Genomic DNA, 13,970 nt, shown 5'->3' on the forward strand with positions numbered 1-13,970 from the left:
ATGTGGGGGATCATGGCATTGTACAGTTCAGTGATGGGTCATGTACGCACATCAGAGGGGATATCCGACATAGTTCACTCCACCATCGGAGTGAAACAGGGATGCCCACTGTCCTCTACTTTATTTGGTATGTATGTTGATGGGGTCTCTGATTATATTGACAGAGGAGGTGATAGAGGTGCTCAGCTTGCAGGGACATGGATCCCTCTTTTATTGTATGCTGACGATATCGTGTTGATATCAGAATCGCCAGAGGGTATGCAGAGACATTTGGACGCATTGCATAGTTTTGCAGAGGATAGTGGATTGTCTGTCAACCTTGGTAAAACCAAGGTCATGGTATTTAATACCACGCCACAGTGGGTTAGGAGATCAGCACCTACTTTCACATATGGACAGGACAGTATGGAGTACACTGATGCATACACATATCTTGGGGTGGTCTTTAGTGGACCGAGGTTCACACTGAAAGTAGCAGCAGACACTAGATTGACTCGTGCCTATGCAGCCCTAGGTGGTTTAGAGAGGATTTGCTCGCAAGTTCAGTTCCAGGAACCTCGAACAAAGCTCTGGCTTCTCGATACTTTGGTCGCTTCAGTTATGCACTACGCGGTTCAGGTTTGGGGACCGTCTATTGACAGTGCTGGATGGACTAATATGGAGAGACCCCTGATATCTATGATTTCTAGGCTGATTAGAGCCAAGGCCTCAGTCCCACATGACATCATACGAGCGGAGCTGGCTGCCCCACCTATGGAGGTTGAGGCACTCACCAGATCAGTATCATTTGTACACAGCTTATGGGACACCACCAGGGACAGGTATGCCAGGCTTGCTCTCGAGTCATCCAGACAGCTGGCATTACAGGGAGATACATCATGTTGGTATGCACAGATGAACTCATGGTTTCAGAGGCATGGTTTCAGCATGGACAGGCTGCCCCCTTTCCAGTATTCTCTTGATGCACCATCCTTGGCTCTTACACGGATGGAGACTACTAGACTCATTCGGCAGGATCTTATCCAGCTTGATAGCAAGAGGACATGGATAGAACCATCACGGGAGTTGGGTACGAAGAGGGTTTTCTATAGAGAACATCTTCTTCAACTCACGACAGACGGATTTGTCACACGGCCCAGTTACATGGACACACATCTATCTCATAGGTTACGATGTGCTATTGGCCAGATTCGCACATCTTCACACCAGCTTGGGATTGAGACAGGTAGATTCAGAGGCATACCAGCAGACAGTAGGATATGTCAGTTATGCCATGCAGAGCCAGAGTCAGAGTTTCACTACATATGTCGCTGCACAGTCTACTATGAGATTCGGGGACGCTTTCATTGTCTATTCAGAGATGGTTTTGACTCGTTAGACAGAGTCATGAGATATCAGGATCAAAGATGTCTCGGATTATTCCTACTTGAGATTCAGAGACATAGAGACGCTCTATTGAATGGGCAAAGACAGAGACAGTCCCAGAGACGCATCTCAGATTTCTTCAGTCTGAGTACCACAGAGTCAGAGGGGACACACCACCACCAGAGAGCTCGGTTCCCACCCATACACACATCAGCAGTACTCTCATTGATCGAGCTATAGAGTTAGGGAGATCGAGACGACCGCGACTGAGGAGGGGAGCCACGCAACACCGGCGGAGATTGCGGTAGAGGATCCACAGGATTCTAGCACGACACCCAGAATGTCGATCGGGATAGGCTTCATGCTACTGCTATATTGTATCATGGTGACACTTATCCCCACTTTGTACCTTTATGGCATGATACCAGTGCTCAGCCTACCAGCCACCCATAGGAGTCGGTAGCACTCCTATCAGTTCTTTGTTTGTAGTTTTCTTGTTTGTACCCAGACTGGGTACTAGACTCATCATTGTAATCAGTTGGTCTCATAGGTCATTTTGGCCTCTTGTAGACGTTAATATATCATTTCATTTCATTTCATTTCTCTCTAGAGAGTCGAGTAGCTTGAACAACACTTATGATTAGCGTATGACTTCATTAAATCATAACCTAAAGGGCTTTTTCCTAAAAAGCACAGGGGCAGCTTCAAGCAGACCCTCTTAATAAGCCTCCTTATCGAGTCTCACTGGCTCAGCAAGAGGAGATTATGAGGCAAGTGAACGAGCTTGTGGGAAAAAGGGATGGTCACTCCTGGTTTATCTCCATTATGTTCACCCATTCTACTAGTACAAAACAAAGATGGTACTTATAGAATGTGTGTGGACTATGGAGCACTTAATCGGATAACCATCAAGAATAGATTTCTTGTTCCTAGGATAGAAGGTCTATTCAATAAGCTACAAGGGTCTACCTACTTTAGTAGAACAAGTTTGGTTTAAGTGGCGATTGTTAGGGTAAGCCCAACTTGTGGCACCATATGGGAAAGCCCCCTAGCCACCTAAGAAAGATGAGACTATGGCATGGTCCATTAGAAAGAGGATGCAACCTCTCTAGCCTATGATTCTAAAGCACTAAGCCTATTTAAGAGGCTATTCTCTAATGAATCAATTACACTTTGACTCTATCACTGTGTCTATACTCTCTCTCTTTATGCTTTTGCCCTTGGCATAGCCTAACCCTAATCTCAATCTCTCTACCCTAACCCTAACACTCCCATGGTTAAGCTAAGACTCCATCCTCCGTAGCCTAAGGCTAAACCATTGTTGATTACAAAACACGCTTTCCAACACTCATAAATGACCCTAAAAATCCTAATAAATATGTAAACTCGCTAAAAGTGACCCAACACACATATTTAGTAGTGGAATTGCAGACACTCGAGACTCTGACCCCGAGAAACCCTAGGAACGGGGGTCTTGCCTCATGCTAGCCTGCCAGGTGAACAACACCGTAAAGTGCATTGCTGAGAAAAAGTACGTTTACCTCAGATACGGTCGAGCACAGTCACAACACATCCTCACTCCCTAAACTGCTCCTTGGAGATACTGGAACCACCACCAGATAGAAATCTGAACTCTAACAGATAGAGGCGCACACCAGATCAATCTCCTTTCTGCAAAACTTATGGATACTACCAAAGACGGATATGCCAAATTGGCCCTTAAGCCCTCCAGATAATTAGCTTTACAGGTGAAACATTCAAGCGGGAGGATCTCCCGGCTACATGGACCGCCGCCTATGGACACACGTGGGACCAACCACCCGACCATAGCCACCATTCGGTAGGACCCCCTCGCTGAGAACAACATACGAGGACGTAGGCATGCACCTGTAAGACCGAGTGTCCCATACCACCCGGCCTCCCCACCTCCAAGTGACGGAGTGTCCCATACCACCCAGCCTTCCCTCCTCGAGGTGACCTCACGCACTCCTAGCCTCACGAGCTAACCACTCGCATTCTACCAGGTGGGGTCGATAGTTACAAATGAGGCCTTGGCCCCCTTTTATAAAAGTGACCAGCCACATTGGCCGGGTTCACACTACGTCCGCACGGACAATGGACACCCATGCCGACGGTGTCATAGACTAGATCCCCTCTCCTATGATCGGGACATAACATACCTCCCCCCTTAAGAACCATTGATGTCCTCATCAATGAATGTCCTCATTAATGAAGTGGGGATATTGAGATTTGAAAGCTCTAATTGATTCCCACGTAGCCAACTTTCAGATTGACCCTTCCATTTAATCAAATACTCATCAGCACTTCGGTGTGAATGACGGTACGATGATCTAAAACGGCCTCTCGTTCTCGAGGAATATATTCAGTTTGAATATCGTCCCATAAACTTTCCTCGATAGGCACAACAATGTCAGCTTCACCTAATTTTTCTTTAAGGCAACTAACATGAAACACTAGATGTACACTAACATCCAAAGGAAGATCCAATTCATAGGCAACTGGGCCGATTTTCTTTGTGATCAAGAATGGACCACAAAATCTAGCTGAAAGCTTAAAATGCTTTCCAATTCGCTTTGTCTTGGAATCTTTGGGTATCTTCAGATAGACCCATTGTTCCACATTTAGAGTCCTAGGAGATCTCCTTTGATTAGGGTAAGTAGTAACTCAATCTTGAGATGTCCGTCTACTATCTTTAGTCAATTCGGGCATTTCTCACATATCATGCAAGAAATCACGAGCTTGGTGATCTTTAACTTTCTCTAAGCCAATAGCAATAGGGGATTTAGGCTCAAATCCATACATCAGCATGAATGGGCTTACTACTATTATAGGCAACTCTAATTGTGGAAGGTACCTTTACCAATCAAACTGCCTGTGAGAGACTACAGATTTCAAGGAGACACTCACCTTTTGTAAGGTGGACTCTACATATGTGTATATGTATCTGATGGGTCTGCATGAAGTCGTCGGGCCTTGATTGAGGATAAAGCCTTGATTGACATCGAGGATGCTATAGCAAAGGCCAGAACGTTCCATTTGATAAACGGACCTAACTATGAGAAGAAAGGAAGTTGATCACAAATCCGGCGAGGGTACTTCAAGGAAGCGGGTCCAATTCTAGCAAAAGTCCAAGTCGCCATTGAAATCTTCTCTGGACATATCCTCTTGTGGTGCCCAGAAAAGAAGAAAGCCAGAAATGTTTTCATTGCCAATAAAATGAAGAAGCAAGCTTGTTTGGTCGTGGCCAAATGGGCCATCAAATTAAAGATTGCCCCAAGAAGAAGACCAAGAAACCACAAGGACGCCCTTCGATTCATAATCACGAGATCTTAGGTAACTCTGATGTTATTCAAGTTGATATCCAGCACTTAGGACATAGTTCATGCACTAATTTTACGTTTAGCACCAAAGTGTTTGATAAGCACAATCTTCTCCATTTTCCCGGAAAGATCAATAATCACGACGTGACCGTACTCCTTGATAATGAAAGCTCACATAATTTTGTGGGTGCAAAATAGGTACAGAAATTGCACCTACAGACGCGGGACATTGACCATGAGTATTGCACGAAGATGGCTCGTGGCGAAGATAGTGATGAATGGAATCAGATCGTTCCTGACTTGACACTCGAGCTAGATGATTACAAAGAGAACCTGGATTTCCACATCATGCACCTGGATAGAGAAAATGTTATCTTAAGAATTCCATGGTTTTTTATAAACAAGATACATTTGCGTATAGACTATGTATATCACTCTCTTGTTTTCGTTAAACACGACATCACTCATGTATCTGTTTCGCTTTGCAATCAGATTTCTGTAAAAAAATGGATTTGCAATACCAAGTGTCACTGCTTTGGAAATGCTTTAAGGATACCAAGTCTTCTAATGTAGACTCTTATCGGTGTATACCATCTGTATGGTTTAATTCATTAGTACTTTTGTCACTGAATTTCGAAAAATGTTTCATGTTCTTCTGTTAAACTTCGGGATTCTATTGACTCCAACCTTATCCAAGAAATCATGAGTGATTTCAAGGATGATTTTCCTGATGATCTACCTCTTGGCTTGCCGCCTTCGAGAGGAGTAGATCATGCCATTGAAGTGGCAACTGGTAGTCAGCCTTTTTCGAAGCAACCCTATCAGTTTAGTAAAACCGAAGAGGACGAGATTTAGTGATAGCTGAATGATTATCTCGGCAGGGGGTTCATTCAGCCAAGTGAATCTCTATGGGGAGTGTCTATGTTACTTTCTTAAAAGAAGGATAACACTATGCGTTTTTGCGTGGATTACAAGGGTTTGAATAAGCTCATTGTCAAGAATAAGTATCTGTTGCCACATATGGATGATCTAATAGCTCGACTCCATGGAGCATTATACTTCACGAAGATAGACCTGCGATCAGGCTATAATCAATTACGAATCAAACTAAAAGATGCTCCTAAAACTGGTTTCCATACATGCTATGAGTTTTTGGTCTTACCTTTTGGTTTGACCAATGCTTCTGCTACGTTTCAAAAGATGATGAATGATTTGTTGAGGCCGTTTCTTGGCAAATTTGTTGTTGTATTTCTTAATGATATCTTTATTTACGCTCGAAGTTTATCCGAACATCTTGCACATATACGCATTGTTCTCGAGGTATTGAGAGCTAAGAAGCTCCATGCCAAAGCTTGTAAGTGCGAATTCTTCAAGAAAGAGTTTCTTTATCTGGGTCGTACTATTACTCACGATAGAATTCACATTGGCCCTCATAAGTTGGATAAAGTGCGAAATTGGCATTCTGAAGAATGTACGCCAAGTCCTTTTTAGGCTTTACTGGGATTTTTCGTAAATTTATCAAGAATTACTTCAAAGTTGTTGCTCCGCTTATGCAACTTTTTAAAGAAAGGGTGAAAGGACTGACGACTTTGGGACCTCACCGCAAAGTTAATCCTCCTGTTGTTTGGAATGAGCGTCTCAATGAGAGCTTTAAGACAGTTAAGCACTTGGTGACTACTGCACCAATATTGCATATTGTAAATCCTAGCAAGTCATTTGTAGTTGAAACAAATGCTAGTGATTATGCGATTGGTGTGGCACAATGTCAAGATGGACCATCCTGTTGCGCTTGAAAGTAAGAAACTTTCAAACGTTGAAATATGTTATCCAACGTATGGAAAAGAGCTTTACACCCTGGTCCACGCTTTGAGGAAGTGGCGGCATTATTTGTATGGCTCTACATTGGTTGCATGCACAGACCATCACTCTTTGCGTTGTGTCACAAATTGCTTACGTGTCAAGCCACTAACGAACGGAGCCAACCTACAGATCCCGACCGAGGGGCCTAAACCCTAAGAAGAAGCAGTAGAAGAAGAAGAAGAAGTCCTACCAACTTTTGGGACCCCGTCCGATGGGGCCCAAGTGACATAAAGGCGTTAAAAATAAAGCAAGCCCACACACACGCGTGCGGAAAACCTGATGACGTGGCAGCATCCTGTACGGATTTCTGTAATCTGCGCTAACATGCTGACGTGGCAATATGTACAGAATTCCGTGTTTCTCGTTGATTATTGACGTGGCACCTGTACAGATTTTCGCAAAACGTGCTGGCAGCTTTTAGGCGCTATGCTTTTGGGGCCAGATGATTTTGAGTTTGACTGCTTTTCATGTAACTACTTCAAGGCCAAGGGCCTTTAAATATGTGCAGAGGGCTCATTCTCTCGCACACTTCAGTGTGAAGGTGCAGAGTGCGAGTACCACCATTGTACTGAGTTCAAATAATATATAGAAATATCGAAAGGGACACCAAGGCTGGGGCCAGTACTCTCTCGGGTGGAATTCTACCACTCCGTGGCGTGTGCTCTTTCAGTTTTAGTTCAGCTGTTGTTGAAGTGCTAAAAGTCTGTTTAGTCTGTTCTTTTCCGTTGGCACGTGGTGCCCATCTCGTGACAATGGTATCAAACCTTCCAGCATGTGCTTTTCTGAAAGCATGCCGGTCCCACCAAAGAGCAGACAGAGCAAACCAGCGCTTCCAAAGTCTACTGTTTGAAGAATCTTCGTGTCCCGACCCCGAACTTATTTGGGACTAGAAGAGCACCAATGAGGGGTACCACTTTCTTTAGAGAAGGGGGGATGTCACAAATTGTTGACATGTCAAGCCAGTGACGAAGAGAGCCAACCTACAGATCTCGACCAAGGGACCTAAACCCTAAGAAGAAGTAGCAGCAGAAGAAGAAGAAGTGCTACCAACTTATGGGACCCCGTCTGATGGGGCCCATGTTGCTAAATTGGCTTTATCTGACATAAAATAATTCTAAATGAATTATTGGATTGGATTTATAAGTGAGAGTTTTCTCGCTTGGAACACCAGAAAAAATAATTCTAAATGAATTATTGGAATTTTAAGTGAGAGGGTTTTTCTCACTGGAGACATCCGAGTACAGAGTATTCCTAGTGCGTCATTCAAAGTAATGACGGGAGCACTGTGAACGGGAATATCTGTAAGGCCACCAGGAATGGGTACTTCTGATGCATCACATCGGATGGGTGACAAGGAGCATCTGGAAGAAGTATCCGACCATCCGGGAACGGACATCTCTGATGCATCATAGGATGAGTGACATAGAGCATCGTGAAGGAGATTGTACCGTAAGTTCGATAAGAAAGAACTAGGTGATGGGTAAGACAAAAGCAATGTGGACAAAGAGGTAAAAGAACTCATGGCCTTACTGGGGTTCATGAGCCGACGCACACAAGAGAATGGAGAGTGGGCAACATAAAGAAAAATGGAAGCAATGGGGAAACCTCAAAAGAAAGAGCACTCATCCTCCATTTTCCCTCCATGGAAGCGAAGAAGTCCTTCTTGAAGAAAAGACCAACTCTTAAAGAGACGGGCATCTTTCTCGGGGATGATCTCACCCTCTCGCAGATCGCTCATCTGCAGGAAGTAATGCCGGAGATTAGAGCGGCAAGGGGAAAAGGCAAGATTGCCTTTTACCGAGATGGAGAGTAGTAATACTAGAACGACGCTCCACATTACGGTGCGAGACTTATGGGACCACATTCAAAGTGGCTGCCTGGAACTGTAATGGATCTATGCGTCTTGATGTGGGTGCTTTTGAGGATAGCTTTACTGGAAGAGACATCATCTTTTACTCTGAGACACACCAGGCCCCCGGGCAATCCATGCCTCATATCAGTGGATACAGGTGGGAGACAGCCTACAGACAGGAGACACGCTCAGAGCACAGAGGACGGGGCTCGGGGGGAGTGGCAATGTTATTTAGAGAAGATCTGCAGCCATTGATACATATAGCCCGTAGGGATGAGCAGGCTAGGTACATGTAGGTGAGACTGAAAGCAGAGACAAGCAGATATCTTTACATTGCTATTTGCTACTTTCCCCCGAGTACATCAGTCTATGCATCACCCAGAGGACAGTCCCCTTTTTCTATTTTGGATAATGACATATGGGAGTTCTCTAGAGATGGTGACATTATCATTCTAGGGGACTTCAATGCTAGGACTGCCCATCACAGTGTTTTATGATACTTCAGAGGAGATGCTGAGAGAGCTAGATGTTTTAGAGACGGGCCTGTCCAGACTATCACACGATGTGGAATATACTGAGTATGGGCGACACCTGATAGACATGGGCACCGCACATGGATTGGCCATCTTGAATGGCCTACAGATATTTCCCGCTGCGGGAGGTTTCACATGCTTCCCACACAGACATGGAGCCAGCACAGTCGACTATGTCATGGCACAGTCGAATCTCATCTCTAGTATCCAGGATCTCACAGTTGGGCCCAGACCGGTCGGAGTGGCAGTGGATCATGCTCTGGTGTCGATGACCATCTCCTTCCAGTTCAGTGTAGCACACAAGCCACGGGTAGCAGCCCCTACTCGCTACACCTTCACACGGGAGACGGATTCTGTATACATGGACGGGATCTATAGACGCCTATGCACTGAGGACCCGGGGCGACCTCTGGAGGAGCTAACTACTATACTGACACAGACATTACACGATGCAACAGCAGAGGCATACCCACACACCCAGCCTGAGCAGAGACGCCAATCAGGGAGCATGCCTCAGAACAGCTGGTACGATGAGGAGTGCCGCCAGACTAGAGCTAGACTTCAGAGGGAGGTGCTTATGGGGGACGTCACTCCCAGACAGTCACAGATTGACTTCTGACGCTTGGTGCGGCGGAAGAAGAGGGCTTTTTTGGCTCGACTTGAGCAGGATCTATACGAGCTATTCTTAAGTCAGGACTCACGTGAGGCGTGGCGGCTCTTTCATGAGCAGTCCCCCACCCCCACCCCCCCACCCCTGCTATTTCCTCCACAGAGACCTGGGGTCAGTACGCATCATCTTTGTACACAGTACCTGGACAATCGTCCCTTCCCAACCCCCCCGATCCATGCCCACACACGTGCTTTTGTCACCGCTGAGATGGTGAAGAAAGCCATTGACAAGATGAGGACTGGAAGGGCATATGATCATGATGGCTTAGTCTCTGAGCATTTCATGCATGCCAAAGACCTACTAGCAGAGCTTCTAGCAGTTATGTTTAACCGTGCCATGTGTGAGGGTCTACCGGACCCTTGGAACCTATCTACGATTGTACCTATCTTCAAGTCTGAAGACCCCATGGAGCCTGGGAATTATCGCACTATCATGATTGGACAAACACTGGCACGGTTGTATGCATCCATTCTTGAGCAACAGCTGAGTAGATGGTCGGAGAGGGAAGGAAGGCGTGCAGCTGGGCAGGCAGGGTTCAGGAGAGGCTTCTCTACACTTGACCATATCCTGACACTCAGGGCCATCATCCAGGAGGGCAGATCTCATGGGAGACGGATCTATTGTAGCTTTGTGGACTTCCGCAAAGCTTTTGACACAGTACCCAGAGCTAGATTGATGCACAGATTACAAGAAATGGGAGTACCCACAGAGCTCATTTGGGGGATCATGGCATTGTACAGATCAGTAGTAGGGCATGTACGCACCCCTGAGTACACCGGTTCACTCCACTACTGGGGTGAAGCAGGGCTGCCCGCTCTCTCCTACTCTTTTCGGTATGTATGTGGATGAGGTTTCTGACTACATTGAGAGCGATGATGATAGAGGTGCACAGTTGGCAGGGACATGGATTCCACTTTTGTTATATGCTGATGATATACTGTTGATCTCCGAATCCCCAGAGGGAATGCAACATCAATGGATTGCTTTGCATAGGTTTGCCCACGAAAGTGGTTTGTCTGTCAACCTTGGTAAAACCAAGGTTACAGTGTTTAATACCACCCCACAATGGATCACGAGGTCAGCACCTACATTCACATACGGCCAGGAGACTGTGGAGTACACAGATGCTTACACTTACCTTGGAGTGGTTTTTAGCGGACCTGCATTCTCACTCAGAAGAGCAGCAAAGACCAGACTGACTAGAGCCCACGCAGCATTGGGTAGATTGGAGAAGATGTGTTCGCAGGTTCAGTTTCAGGAACCCCGGACGAAGCTCTGGCTCTTTGACACTTTGGTGGCTTCCGCATTGCTCTATGGAGCTGAGATATGGGGACCTTCATTAGATCACCACGGGAGACCGGGTTGCACAGATGGATGGGGGAACATGGAGAAACCTCTCGTCTCTATGATCTCGGGGCTCATTAGAGCCAAGGCATCAATACCACGGGGCCATTATCCGAGCAGAGCTAGCGGCCCCCCCACTAGTAGTTGAGGCGCTCACCAGATCAGTCTCCTTCATAAACCGCACATGGGAACTTCCTAGAGACAGATATGCTCGCATTGCACTTGAGTCCTCTCGACAGTTAGCCATGCAAGCAGATACAACATGCTGGTATGGGGAGATGGCATCATGGTTTCAGGCGCATGGGTTCAGCATAGACAGGCTGCCACCATTCCAATACTCATTGGATTCACCATCTCTCACTCTTACACAGTCAGAGATCACCAAGCTCATCCGCCAAGACCTAACCCAGCTAGACACCAGGAGGACATGGTTACAGCCAGCACAGGAATTGGGCACGAAGATGGCTTTCTACAGAGACTACCTTCTCCAGCTTACGGAGGATGGTTTTGTGACGAGACCCAGATACGTGGACACCCACTTGTCTCATGGGATACGATGTGCTATTGGCCAGTTACACACATCTTCTCACCAGCTGCAGATTGAGACTCGGAGATACAGCGGAGTACCAGCAGAGGCCAGGACATGCCCCTTGTGTGACATGGAGCCTGAGACAGAGTTGCATTATACATGCCGCTGCCCCCATCTACTACGAGATACGAGGCCGCTTCCATTGCTTGTTCAGAGAGGGTTTTGGACCACTCTCAAGAGTCATGGGATACGAGGATCAGAGATGCTTGGGTTTGTTCTTGCTCGAGCTACGCAGACACGGAGACAGCCTGATGAGTGGCGAGGCTAGCCAATCTCAAAGACGGATCACAGACTTCTTCTTAACAGACACGGGACAGCCGCAAGAGCCACTCCCACAGCAGAGCTCCCCCTCGTCTCACACCAAAGGCACACCGATCGACCGAGCGACTGAACTGGGGAAATCCACACGCCCACGATTGCAGAGGACTACACAGCATCGACGCAGGCTACGTCAGAAGATTCGGAGCACTCTGGCCAAGCATGCACGACGCCCGGTCAGACTACTAACCATGGAGGAGATTGATGAGATCCGCCAACGACCGATGCTAGATCTCCTGTGATTCAGCTATCCCAGCTAGCTGCTTAGTTCACACCTAGCAGTTTAGGATTTCATAGTATTTTATTTTGTCATTTTGTCATCTTGTTACTCTGACTTTGTATCACATCCACCACATTGTAACTTTCTGGTCTCATAGGTCACTTTGGCCTTTTTGAAGACGTTAATATAACATTTCATTTCATCTCTCTCTCTCTCTCTCTCTCTCTCTCTCTCTCTCTCTCTCTCTCTCTCTCTCTCTCTCTCTCTCTCTCTCTCTCTCTCTCTCTCCAGCAACGCAAGGTCTCTCTCTGAGCACATGGCGGGCTTCTGAGCACGAGCGTGAAGCGACCTCTCTCTCCTGCAGCAGCGCGAGGTCTCTCTCTGTAGGCCTGGCGCTGTTGAAACACAGTAGCAGACTGTGCAAAGACAAGCTGCTGCCCTGAGGACTCAACTGCCACAAAACAGAGAGCAGGTCGAGCAAGTCGAGGATGCGCGTAGAGAAAGAAGCTCGCAGAACCCGAAGGGCGCAGGGGTTGCTGACTGAGGCGCTAGTAGATCGTGCAGAGCCCAATGGGCGACGCTGAAGAGACCCGAGCTCACGCAGGGTAGGGTTCCTCTCGCTCGTCAGATCTCTCTCTCTCTCTACGCGCAGTCCTACACGCAGCAAGTCCAGCAGTCCTACGCGCGCCCCTGCACCCCCCTTCATCTACGCGTAGAAAGTAATAGCTCTCACGTTCAAGTTTAAAGAGATTTTAGGCCTTAAGGTAAATTTTTAAGTTTAAAGAGATTTTAAGCCTTAAGACCATTCTCTTTGCCTTCAAGTTTAAAGAGATTTTAAGCCTTAAGGTAAATTTTTTAAGTTTGCCCTATTCTCAGTCCCTCATCCTAGTACCCTAGTACCCTACCCCACATTTGTGGCTCGGGTTCGATGGATCCGCCCACCGAAGGAGAAGGGCCGGGTGTAGATAGCTATACCACCCCAAAAAAAACAACTACTACATTTAAACGGAGAAACAGAGATACTGTACTATCACCAGGATCCTTATGAGTGGGGAAAACCTCCAGGATACATGATGAACTAATGATGGAGAAGGTCCAGGTGATGCTCAAATCAGAGCTAAACTATATGAGGGATGACATCAGGAAGGAAATGCACGCGAGCGCTGAGAGCTACAGGCCCTCCATGTATGGAGACATGATGAGAGAACTAAGGAGAGAGATCTGGGGGATACAGAATGAGGAGATTCAGATCTTGAAAACGGAATTATGAAACCTAATCAAGGCCGAAGTAAATGTAACAGAATGCGTTATGCAAAAGAAACTCGATGAGGCAGTAGCAAGTTTTGAAGCATGGAGAACAAATATGGAAAAGCACATGGGAAAAAAGATGCAATAATCGAGGAGCTAAAAGGAGAACTTGCGGCTTGCAAATCTGCAACTAAGGAGAAGGGAGGCGACCAACCTTCGGTGCTGAAGGAGCTCGAGGACATGAAGGATCAGATGAAAGCTCTACGGGAAGGAGATGAACAGAAATCGAAAACGGCATCTTCATGGGCGGAATGTCTTTTTAAGACACAAGAAAAAGTTGATGAAGCAGAGAAATGGATTGAGGATGCGAAGAAGGGAAGGCCCAGATGCTCGAGACCACACCTACTTCTACCATTATTAATATGACCATTGAGGAAGAGCAGAAAAGGAAGAATCGGGCTCTGCATGTGAGGGTCACAGGAGTCAAAGACAGAGAATGTAGATGAAGAAGTGAAGGAACTGCTACAACGCATGGGCATCACAGAGCCTACTCACACAAGTGCATGGAGAGTGGGCAAGAAAGGAATCGATGAGAAGGGAAATGTAAAGGATAGGGCACTTATTCTCCGC

At 46.5% G+C, this 13,970-nt stretch overlaps 1 protein-coding gene across 1 annotated transcript in view; it reads right to left on the bottom strand.

Moving 5' to 3' along the window:
* The window catches only part of LOC147463203 (uncharacterized), a 44,492-nt gene that overhangs the window by 24,734 nt on the left and 5,788 nt on the right, over positions 1-13,970 (bottom strand). The gene's annotated exons all lie outside the window — the stretch shown is intronic.

The sequence above is a fragment of the Adiantum capillus-veneris genome, chromosome 2 (assembly GCF_014529385.1).
Source record: "Adiantum capillus-veneris isolate H3 chromosome 2, ASM1452938v2, whole genome shotgun sequence".
Lineage (NCBI taxonomy): Eukaryota > Viridiplantae > Streptophyta > Polypodiopsida > Polypodiales > Pteridaceae > Adiantum > Adiantum capillus-veneris.